The sequence below is a fragment of the Cynocephalus volans genome, chromosome 13 (genome assembly GCF_027409185.1).
Source record: "Cynocephalus volans isolate mCynVol1 chromosome 13, mCynVol1.pri, whole genome shotgun sequence".
Classification (NCBI taxonomy): domain Eukaryota; kingdom Metazoa; phylum Chordata; class Mammalia; order Dermoptera; family Cynocephalidae; genus Cynocephalus; species Cynocephalus volans.
This window is the reverse complement of record NC_084472.1, coordinates 58,301,572-58,314,153: the sequence shown is the minus strand read 5'-3', so window position 1 is coordinate 58,314,153 and position 12,582 is coordinate 58,301,572.

The window sequence follows — 12,582 nt, the reverse complement described above, 5'->3', positions numbered from 1 at the left end:
CTCACAGAGGGGCTTTTTGGAAGGAAAAAGAATGCAGATTTTGGAATCAAATGAATTTGGAATTTGCCACATTCAAACATTATGACTAGTTACTTAAGTTATCCTGGCCTCTATTTCCTCTTCTGCAAAAGCGTTTAAATAATGACTTCCCTTCAGAATTAGTGTAATCATTAAATTATGCAATGTTTGTAGAGTTCCCAGGACAGTGCCTGCATACAGTAGGTGGTCAGGTATGGCAGTAAGTGTTGTTGTTATCATTGTTGTTTTTGGTTTAGGTTATTTTACTTGGTCAAGGTAATTATAAAGAGGACAAGGTAATAGTTTTGATCCAGATAGAATCATGACCTTGCTGAGTCTTGCAAGTGTACAGAAAAGGGACTGAAGGAGAGAGAAAGGATGCTCCAGCCAAAATCCATTCCCACCACTGGAAAGACATCTCAGTGCACATCTCCTCACAGCAGCACCATCAGCATAAATGATGGAGAGCATTACTTTATATATGTTTTTAAGAAGGGGAAGAAATATAACTTAGCAAGTTAGATTATTCCACTTTCTTCTTTGAAATCATACTCAAATATTTATCAAGGAACATAGAGCTCCCTGTGCTAGGGTCTGCAGGGCTGGCAGAGCTTGCTGCACCCTGGTGCCTTCCACAAGTATTGCTCACAGCCACACCAAGGCATAGGAACTCTGAGTCTCTCCAAAGGAGCTTGTAAAGCCATGCAAAAGAGAAATTCCAGAAAGAAGGGCATTCCTGCCTTCCTTGCTTCATTCACTGAATCCCCCTTGCATTGGACATTATCTGGAAGAATAAAGCTAGAGGATAACTCAGAAAGCTCAATATTTCTGCTTCTGCCTGGTGCCTGGCGCTGAAGTCAGTGCCACGTGGAATAAGCAAACAGGGGCCCTGATACTGTGGAAATGTATTCTAAATTTCCCTTTCCTATGGCTGGCTATTTTGAAGAGCCACTGTGGGGTCTACAGCCTCCTGGAATTAGTGCTGGGACTAGGATGAGGGAAGACCCTAGGGCACAAAATTTAAGGAAGCACTCATTTTGATTAGTCACCTGTGTGCTTGCAAGACCCTGAGGGGGGGGGGCTCTTTAAGAATTTACTCTTTACGTGAAATTTAAGGAGGCACTTGTACTTGCACTAGTACAAGTACAGGTCCAACACCTGAGAGTCAGTGCCTCCTTAAATTTTGCACACTTGGGAGTCTTGTTTACCTCACCCTGTCCCTGGCTGTGCTTAGGGCACCTGGTCAGGGTTTGGGATGTTGGAGGCTGCAAGTCTATATTTTTGGTAGCTGTATTATTATCTTATTTGGCACTACAGATACTTTAAGGGGCTTCCTTTGAGATAATAGAATTGTAGTGATCCTTTCTTCCTCTGCTGTTGTTGCAAATGGAGCACCTCATTCTATGAAAGCCAAGACATCTGAGAAAAATGTCTTGATCTCCTGTGTGTTTTAAAAGGGGAAAGAGACTCATTACGGTAAGTTTCCTAAGAAACACATGAAAAGCAAAACTCATGTTTGCTGGATTTGGGCGAGAATATTAACAGGAAAGTCGTAATTCTTTCTTCTGAAAGATTTAATTTGTATTATGACTTGCCAATATCCAGAGACCCTGCAGCAACTTTCCCAGCCTAGGGGCATGGTTCCAATAAAATGGCTTTAAGAATTCCTGCACAGAGAAGAGCCAGCTTAAAAAATTTGACTGGCTGGCTAGTGGACATTTCATAGGGACTAGGAATTTTACCACGTGCTTGAAAAGATACCACTCTCTTCATGTCAACCCAGAAGCTAAAGATATCAGTGTGTCTCTGCTGCCTCGTTGTCATATGACTAGAATGTCATATGACTAGAATTTCATATAACTGAGAATGTCATATAACTTGGGGGGAGGGAGATAAGTGGGGGTCCAATGGGGTTCAAGTCACAAGAAAATAGAAATAAATATAAACACAGTACTGTTTATGAGAGTTTGCGAGACACTGACCCATTGGTTTTTCTTCCCCTCACTCAACTGTTTGAGAAGCCTGTTCCCTGGTAGCTTACATGACCACCCAACAATCAAAAACCATTCTCTGGCTATACCAGATAATTCTAATTAGATCCACAGAATCCAAGAAGCATGTTTGCTCTGCTTAAGGGATAATCAGTTGAAATGGCCAATCATGGATCTTTGTAAGGGAGAGATTTTAAATCAGACAAACTTAAGTTCCAGGATAAACTTTGCTTTTTGATACAGATATAGTAATTTATTTGACTTCTCTGAACCTGTAAGTATAAAATAGAGATTATAGCAGATACCTTACATTGTTGTGAGTGAGCATTACATATGACAATGACTGTAAAGCCTCTATTCTGACAAGTTACTCAATAATATTATCTTTCTTCCTCCTTCTAAGAAATATGGATTTAACTCAAAGAATAGTCATAGATTTGAAAAGAAAAATATCAGTCCCCAAATTCATTCTACAAATGGGCAAACTGAGGTAAGCTTAGTAAGGTTACATGACTTGCTGAAGTCCACACAGCTAGAAAACATCAATTTTACAATTAACACACTATTTTTCTGATTCTCTGTCTAGCATCTTTTCCTCTAATTTACCAGATAGAAACATAACCTTGAAAAAGAAGATCTAAATTTTGATACTGTATATCACAATTTCTCCTTAAATGTTTGTAAGCATTTACAGATTACTCATTCAGTTTTAGTTCTGTCATCTGTCAGTACTCACCTTAACCTAGCAATAAAAACTGGCAATAGGAATGGCTCTCCACAACATCAAACAGCTCACTCAGTAGCTGCAAAGAGAACAACACTGCCTTGTATTAAATTTGTGCCTCCGCCCCCCACTTTTCCCCCACATCAAAGCATCGCTCATTGCCCCTTTCCTTTGGTTATAAATAAATGCTTTCCCCTATACTTTCTGAGAAGTGTCAAGTCATCACCAGCTACAAAAATCATTTCAAAGAAGGTACAATTTAGTGTTTGCATGTTTACCTCATCTTCAGGCTGCTCCACGTTCTGCTTGGTGAGCCCAGAGCTATGTCCTTAATACACAGACACCACTCAGCACTGCGATTGCTCCTCCCCTGTCTTTTTAGACTTTGGTTTCACAAGTCATTTTTCCTTGCATTGTGAAGTGATTTAAAGTACTTATAGAAAAGGGTAGAGAGTGAGCCAGCTGACATGTGCCTTGTACGACACACTGCTTCCCTGAGTCAACACAGTGACCCAAGAGATGCACAAAAATATGAATGAAACATTTAATGCCATGCATTTTATACCATTTGAATACCGTTTTATAATTATAAAACAAATTAGATGTTTAAAAATTAAATGTAATGTGTATGCATATATTGCATTCACCCTCTGGCTGTGACAACAAATTATGGTGTCTCAAAGCCAGAGAGGAGGCACTTTGTCTTGGGAACTGGTAGCATGTCTCTTTCCCTGACTCCTAGGATGAGCCACAGTGAATGAAATGCTGTTCTCTCTGTCATAGAGGCATCCTGGAATGGAGCAAGCCTTGTTGAGTAAGGGTTTCAAACATATCTCATGGCAAAGGTAGCAGGATTCCCATTCAAAGCAAACTACAAATTAGCTGTAGACCCAACTTGGAAAAAGACCAATACAGTATCTTAGAATGTTAGAACTGAAGAGGACTTTTTAGCTCCCACCAATAAGTGAGAACATGTGGTATTTCTCTTTCTGTGCCTGACTTGTTTCACTTAATATAATTCTCTCAAGGTCCATCCATGTTGTTGCAAATGGCAGTATTTCATTCGTTTTTATAGCTGAGTAGTATTCCATTGTGTAGATGTACCACATTTTCCGTATCCTCTGTATATCGACAAAATAAAATTTAAAAAAAAAAAAAAAGAACTGAAGAGGACTTAGCATACATCTATTGAGAAATTTGCAACCCCAACTGAGAAATAATTATTACACTGAGATCCAGAACATATATTCAAAACTGAAACAGGAACTTTACACACAAAAAATACTTCTCCATACTACCAATGATGCACTCATATTTCCTTTCTCTATTCTATCCATTTTCATTTTTTAAATACTAGTGGCAATTCACTAAGCTACTTTAACAACCCACTAATAGGTCCCATCTCACAATTTGGAACACACTGATATATTCCAATGGCCTCATTTTTCAAAAGAAGATATTAAGTACTAGGTAAGTCCTTTCACACTTTTCATAAACTGGAAAGGTTTAGTCTTCTCAAATTATTTAGAACATAGAAGCAACTTACATACAGGATAATTTTGTGTGTCTGTGTTCAATTCACCCACAGAAGATTTTTATCTATATACTGATATTAGGCATACAGGTTGAGTTAATTTATTTTATCTGATCTCCCTAAGAACTTTTGGCTTTCATTTTATCCCTATAGATTAAACTAATATGCCTTAAGCATATTTTTTTCTAAAAGTAAAGATACATGCTTTTCCCTTTTTCATAAAGAATCTCCCTAACAAATTATTAGCTAACACTAATTGGGTACAATTAAAATCAAATCCAGGTGCTCATACTAGCTCCTTTTATCAAATTATGCCCATGTATACATACTCAGAAGGAAAAGCTTGTACTTTTTAAAAAAAGAATGGCCAAACTACAAATATATCCAGAGGAAGAAGAATATAATTAATGGGAGAAAAAGATTAAAGTAAGTTTTAAAAAGGGGTGACGGAGTGTAGCAGGGCAGGATTTAGGTTCTTTGTATCATAAAATGACCCCAGATTTGTGTAAGTAATATAAAAGCAGGCAACAAATATAGATAGTTACAACAGGAAATGTACCCAATAGTTTTCTTTACAAAACTTTCTAGTAAATTGATAGTGAATTTTATAAAATTATTATACACACGGGGATAAAAGTTTAGATAACAGTCTTTGGCAAATGCCCATCCTCTCAGACATCTAAGCAGTGTTTGACTTTACCCTGAGAAGTATGAAAAAGAAATGGTACTAAAGCCAGTGGGAAAATGCCTGATGGTTCAGCTTGGTTCTTAGATTTTCAGAAGGGAAAAGAGGAAATAAAACAAACTAATCATTTGTAATGTTAGTGAGAGACATCCAGGATGCATGGGCTATATTCTCCAGAAAACTTAACCCATTCAGAGAACCTGCTTGCCTCACTGACGCACTCCTAATAGGAATGCCCCCATCTAGCAAAAAAACCACCGAAAACAGAAGACACAGTATCATTTGTTGAGGAGCTCAGGACCTGTGTAGAGACACCTGAGCAAGGTAAGGGAACAATATTCATCAAGTTCTGGAGAGGAAGAAACTTGTGAATGACTCTTATAATCTTCTTCAGATTCTCAAAGAAACACTCCTTGAATCAGGTTGTCCACCAACTTGGAGAACTTCACTTCTCTTATGTACAATCTAAAGGAGAATTTGAATTCAAGGTGAAAGAGCGAAAAAAGAGATCACAATGAAAAATGAATCAATAAACTTCACAGGGACTTTGATTCGTCTAGAGATGGTGTTTCCTAAGAAACCCAAGGAACAGAGACTTTCTAAAAAGTTAGTAATTCACTAGATGTCTATTCACAGAACCAGGGGGTTATTTACAAAGAGATGACTGGGTGTGCTTAATGACATCTGTGCTATTATTACCTGTAAACACACTTTACAAAAGAACATATCTGGTTTCTCCTGCCTACAAAGTCTATTGTTTAGAAAGACTGATTAATAGTTAGGAGTGAGGGTGTGTGTCCCTACCTACTGTTCTGGATGTTTAAAGGCACAGATCATTATACATTGTCACCTCTAGAGCCCTAGTCCCACAGAAATTGCACCTCTTTAGAGGTCCATGACTCTCACACTTGGTTTTCTTTGTACTACAATGGATGGCTTCTGTACAGAATGCCCTAACTTAGATACATGTGGCAGGAATTTTTAACCTGGTGGATCTGTAGATGGGATACAAGAAATCTTTGTACTTTTTAAAGTTATATACAAAAGTTCCTGTATATATGCGTTTTTAACAGGCTTAAATATGATTCTCAAAGGGAGCGTTTACTCAAGAATTAAAGAGTCGTTGCAATAAAAGCTTCCAGTAGCCTTACATGGATTCCTCTGCAGACCAGCCTTTCTTCTGGTATGTATCCTTTCTGCTCCAGCTACTGATGTTACTGCTGTTTAAAGATTGCTAAATTCAATCTTGAGCAGTCCTCCTATTTTACTCCTATATCCATTCACTCACAGAGTCCTGACCAGTAAGGCCTCATCCCAAATCTGTCAACTTCATTCACTCTGTCTATCCCCAAGACCTGCCCTCGGGGCCAGACCACTGCCACTTTTCAGCTGAACCATTGTCCAGTTCTCCCTGCCAATGGTCTTGTAACATTCTAGCCCAATACCTACAAATCAGCAAACACAGTCCTTCAAAAATGCAAACATGAGTGTCAATCCCCTCCTCAGAGACATTATTTTTTAAATTTATTTTATTATCATTATTTTATTTGACATATAATTGTACATATTTATGGGGTACACTGTGATATTTGGATACATGTATACAATATGTAATTATCAAATAAGGGTAATTAGCATATTCACCACCTCAAACATTTGTCATTTCTTTGTGTTGGGAACATTCAAAATTCTCTCTCTAGCTATTTGAAATTTTACAGTAAATTGTTAATTATTGTCACCCTACAGTGCTATAGAACACTAGACATTATTCTTCCTATCTAGCTGTAATTTTGAATCAGTTAACCAACATTTCACTATCATGCCTCTCCCCTCGCCTTCTCAGCCTCAATTCTAATCTCTACTTATATGAGATCAACGCTTTCAGCTTCCACATATAAGTGATATCATGGAGTATTTATCTTTCTGTGCCTGGCTTCTTTTGCTTAACACAATGTCCTCCAGGCTCATCCATGTTGCTGTGAATGACAGAATTTTTCTATGGCTGAGTATTATTCCTTTGTGCATATATGCCATATTTTCTTTATTCAGTCATCTGTTGATGGATACTTAGGTTGATTCCACATCTTGGCTATTGCGAATAGTGCTGCAATAAACATGGGAGTGCAGGTATCCATCCATTCAACATACCGATTTCATTTTCTTTTGTATAAATACCCAATAGTGAGATTGCCGCATCATATGGTAGTTCTGATTGTAGTTTTTTTGAGAAACCTCCATTCTGTTTTCCATAATGGATGCACTAATTTACATTCCCACCAACAATGTATAAGAGTTCCCTTTTCTCTGCATCCTCACCAGCATTCGTTATTTTTTGTCTTTTTGATATTAGCCATTCTAACTAGGGTGAGGTGATATCTCAGTGTGGTTTTGATTTACATTTCCCTGATGATTTATGATGTTGAACATTTTTTCATATACTTGCTGGCCATTTGTATGTCTTCTTTTGAGAAATGTCTATTCAGATCAGTTGCCCATTTTTTAAAGAGAGTTATTTGTGTTTTTTGTTTTTTTCATTGTTGAGTTATTTAAGTTTCTTGTACCTTCTGGACTTAACACTTGCTGCTTTTGAACTAATCTTAGAACAAAGGCAGTCTCTTCATCCCAGTGTCCATGGCACTTGGTGGCCAGCTGCCTGCTTCTCCCCAGTGCACCTGTCACTGCCCTCCTGGCATCTAAAGCCTGCATTTTCAGCAGTCAGAGGAGCTCATGGGTCCTCACTACTGGGTTCTGGAACATGCCTTTGCCTTCACTGAAACCCTCTTTCCTTCCCACATCATTCCCCCTACTCCTACTTATTCCTCCAGGTCTGAGCCAAAGCATTTATTTCTCCAGAAATTCTTCCCAAACTTCCTGGACTGGTTTAGAAATTCCTGTTTCACACTTCCATGGCCCCTCTACCCACATTCATAGCACTTATCCCCCCCGCTATGCTTGTGGAAATTGTGACAGCTCCTTCTAGCCTAAGAATCAGACTCTTAGTAGCATTGATGAGTCTTGTCTGAAGAGGCGCACTTGCAAAAAAATTTCATATTGTTTTTAAAATATCTAGAAAGAGGCCAGCCCCGTGGCTCACTTGGTAGAGTGCAGTGCTGAAAATATCTAGAAAGAACTTATGTTTCTTCCACTCTTCCCTTTTCATTCTGATTGCTCTTCCTTTTTTCCCAACTCACTAAATATATTGAGTGTGTTATTTTGCTTTACTTGAATTATACACCAGTCATAAGACTCACACAATATATAAAAGATTAGTCACTTTAGTTTCATTAAAGTATTCTCATATTTCAAGTACAATGGTGTTCTTGTTTTGGCTCACAATGCACAGAACAGGAAAAAGAAAGGTGTATCAAAGAAATGTCTTTTGTTGCAATTAAGTTCTGTTAGCCAGCCTGTAACCTGGTTTTTAGGTAAGGTCTCTGTGGCTTTCTTTTCTTAAAGCTGCTGCTGGTATCTTAAAGGAGGTTTAGGTTTATGGATGGCATTCTAGTCGAGGTTTATTTGACCAACTATTATAGGCTGGCACTGTCCTGGGAACTCTACAAACATTCTAGGCTTGTCTGTAGGAATAGAAATGAAACATTAGTGCCATGTAATTATGGACTTGCCCAATTTGTGAAAGGTGTGGTGTTCCAGGAAAGTCTGAGGTTATCAGAGCTGCTGGGTCAGTCAGCAGACATGCCAAGGAAGGAGTGAGCCATGGGAGGTGCTGAGGAATGTGGTGAGAGGACGCAGAGCATAGCCAAGGCGCAGTGAGACCCGTGATGATGTCCACAGTAGCATATTCTGATGAAAATAGCACACATGATCTTAGAAAATTGCCTAACCTCTCTGAGCTTTATTTTTCTTATGAAATGGGAATAACAATGGTAAACATAATCATTTCCACCTTACAAGATTGTAGTAACAGTGGAGATAAGGTCTGTGAAAGTGTTTTGTAGAAGACAGAGCAGAAATTATGATGAAGAGGATGATGGTGAAGGTGATGCTGAAAATGCTCCTTTTCCACACTGAAAGATAAGGAAAAAATAGTTCTTCCTGCTCCTGTAGAAATAGAAGATCCACCAGTGCTCTTTCTTGCAGCTGAGAGATTGCATCTTGATATACACTTTGGCATGCGACTAGCAAACACAGAAAGTTCTTAAGGAGTCACTGGTGAAAGTCGAAATGAGTGCTGGCAAGGGACCCTGTTACCTGGCCACAATCTGCACTTGCACTGATTGGTTTTGTTCCTTTCTTAGGATATTAAAGTAATTTATTCATTTTAAGTGAGGAAAGGATACCTACCATATGCTATTCCAAGCCCTTAAAGAGTTTATAATCTATCAAAACACACACATGCAAATACACACAGACACACAAATACACACATAAATAAAACACATCAAAAATTTGAGCACAGCTCTCATAAACACATGTACAATGTGTTTTTTGAGTTCAACTGAGCGGAAATCTTCACAGAAAGTATGAATGTGACCAGATACTTGAACAATTAAATAGGTATTGTCAAACAAAGATGGAGAGCATGTGTCAGTCAGGTGGGACAGGCTGAGCAACATGAAAATAGTGGATTTGGCTTTCAAATAGTACCAGGCACCCACAAGTTAGGGTCCTTGGTAGAAAGTGGCAAAACAAATAGGAAAGGAAGATAGGGTAAATTTGTGGAAGGCTTCAAATTCCATGCTCAAGAGTTTAGACTGTCCTCAAGAGGTAAACAGCCATCAGTGTTTTATAAGAAGGTGCCTTGATCCAATCTGTGTTTTAGGAAGATAACTGGCATTTATAGATGAAAACAGAATATCTTCACAATTTGGGGTTTAAGATTGAGACAGAATCACAAAAGACAGGCAGACCAGACATGAGACCAATCCAGAGAAGGAATGCAGCCTAAATTAGGGCAGTGTTGATGAAAAGGAGGAGAGGAGATATATTCATTCGACATTTTAGTGGTAACACCAATTAACAATTCCAATGTAAAAAAGGAGGGTACAGAGTTAATCTTGATATTTTGTGCTTGAATTTTTAGACAATAGTTGTCCTTAACCGAAAGTTGGCATCCAGGAAGGTATAGCAGGCTCAAGGAGGATGGTGATGTGTTTCACCTTAGATGTGCTCAGTTTTCCTGTAGGACATTCAGATGGACTTAGGAGGCAGTTGCAAATTTAGATGAAGTTAAACATACAAATAGGTGTCATCAGCAGTTATTGAAGGCTTTTGACTGGATGGGATCATGTACAGAGAGAATTTTGAATAGAACAAGAAGAGCCCTGGAAACACTTATGACAAATAAGCAGAGTGAGGAAATATGATCTTAAAGATAAGTCATTTTTGCATAAAATGAAATCCATTACAAGATCAGTGACTTGATCTTCTACTAATGTGGTCCCTGAAGTCTCATTTCCATACCAAATCACACCCTTGGGACCAATGACTATATTCATTCTAAAGGCATTGAATGCCTACATTATGTCAACTATTGTCCTAGGGATGTGAGGATACAAAAACAAACTGGACATGGAAGCATGAAATTCAATGGCAAAAGAGGAGCTGAACAGCTGTTACCTTTCTAACGTTTATTGACAGTGTTCAACAGAAAACAACAATGCTTCCACAAATGCCACAGTCTCAGAAGCTGTTTCAAGCTTGTAAAAGTTTTGCCAAACTAAAGCTAGATCGTGACTACACAATGTAGCTCTTCTCTGAATGAGATGGAGATGTCCAACATGAGATGGACATATAGGTAAGACCAACTAACCAAAATTGTAGGGAAAGCTTGTGTTTAGCTTTTTATATGCTGCTATGGTCTGAATATTGCTGTTCTCCCAAAATTCATATGTTGAAACCTAACCACCAATGCAATAGTATGAAGAGATGGCACCTTTACAAGGTGATTAGGTCATGAGGGCTCTGCCCTCATGAATGAGATTAGTGCCCTTATAAAAGAGGTTAAAGAGAGCTGCCTTGCCCCTACCATCCCTTCTGACATGCGAGGACACAGCAAGAAAACACCATATAAAGAATAGTGTCTCGCCAGACATCTGATCTGCTGGTGCCTTTATTTGGATTTCCCAGACTCCAGACCTGTGAGCAATAAATTTCTATTGTTCATAAATTACCCATTCGAAGGTATTTTGTTATAGTGACCCTAACAAACTAAGATATATACTATTTTCTAACAGACCTCATTTTTGCTCTCTCATACTTACTTCAGACCTCAGTGGCTTTGAGTCTCACTGTGGCTGCCCAAAGAACCCAGTTCGCAGGGAAGAGTGCCCATGCTTGTGAACAACACAGCCACCACTGGAATACATGCTCCTGTCTCCCAGTCCCTGAGGGGTATATTATTTTTGAATGGTAATAAATGGAAATGATAATCTGTAAAGTCAATTTCTTTCAAAAAACATACCACAGTGCATACCCATTAAATTGACTCCTGGTAAAGGTCCCTGGAAGTTATAATAGTTATTTCAGGTGTTGCAAGTTAGTGGTTAAATTATTTTGGTCAGGGGATTTTCTACATCTTTCAATTCATGTCACATTTACTCACGTATACCATATTCATGGATTCCACAATACCTGCTGAAAATCAATATCTGCAAGGTCTAGTGCTAATCATCATAGTGCCATGCTATAGGCTGACCCTGAATTATATAGTTCCTATTCAGATAAAAGTCTTTTGTGATGAAAACACATTTCAGTAAGCAATTATAGTTTATAAATTCCCAAGTAAGTTTAGCATGGTCTACTGATTCTCTATTTTAAATATGTTTGTAAAGTTACTTACGGTTTATTATAACCATATATGCAAATCATTTCCCTTATTAATTTAAATTCTTGTATTTAAAATTGGCTCATCAACTTATATAAGAATCTGTAAAAGTAACTTTATGTGTAATAAATTAGCAACATTGAACCAAATCAGACACATTCAAAAAACATTCTTTCCTTTCATTGCTTGATTGCTTGCAATCAAAGTGCTGGTAGTCTTACAATTGGATAGAGGAGAACAATCACACTGTACAGGTATGTTGTATTTCTTTATTCTGATAAATAGAGAAAAAACTAACAAACTACACAGCACATGAAATGATATACTGTAAATAACAACTGCCAACAATTGAAAGGTCTTTAACATTTGAAAAACTATGTACACATTATGTCTTATCAAAGAAAAGCCAAAAGATGTCAACTTGAAATTATTAATGAAATATTTTGGTTGGTCCCCAATCCCAATTCCATATTTTCCAGCATCTAGATTACACACTGATTCAAAATCATATGTGTTAGAGTAGACTCAAGTGTCTCCATAGATCAACAAGGAAAAGTTATCTTTTACACTTATTCTAGGAAGCAGCAGGGCTTACTTCCTAAATCACTTACAAGGAAGCTAGAATGTCTGCGATTACTGTAGAGTTTCAGAAAAGACTCCTAGGACTGCTTCTACATTCTCATTACCAGGGGTGCGCTGTCCATAAAATCCAGGTGAGCCATGGGGGAGAATAGAAATGAGTATGCATAGAAAGATAATGAAATCAGAACAGGTGAGAGAAATGGTGGTGGAAATGCTAAGAGGGATCAGGGCAACCAACCAGGTGCCTGAGAAGGGTCAAGTCAC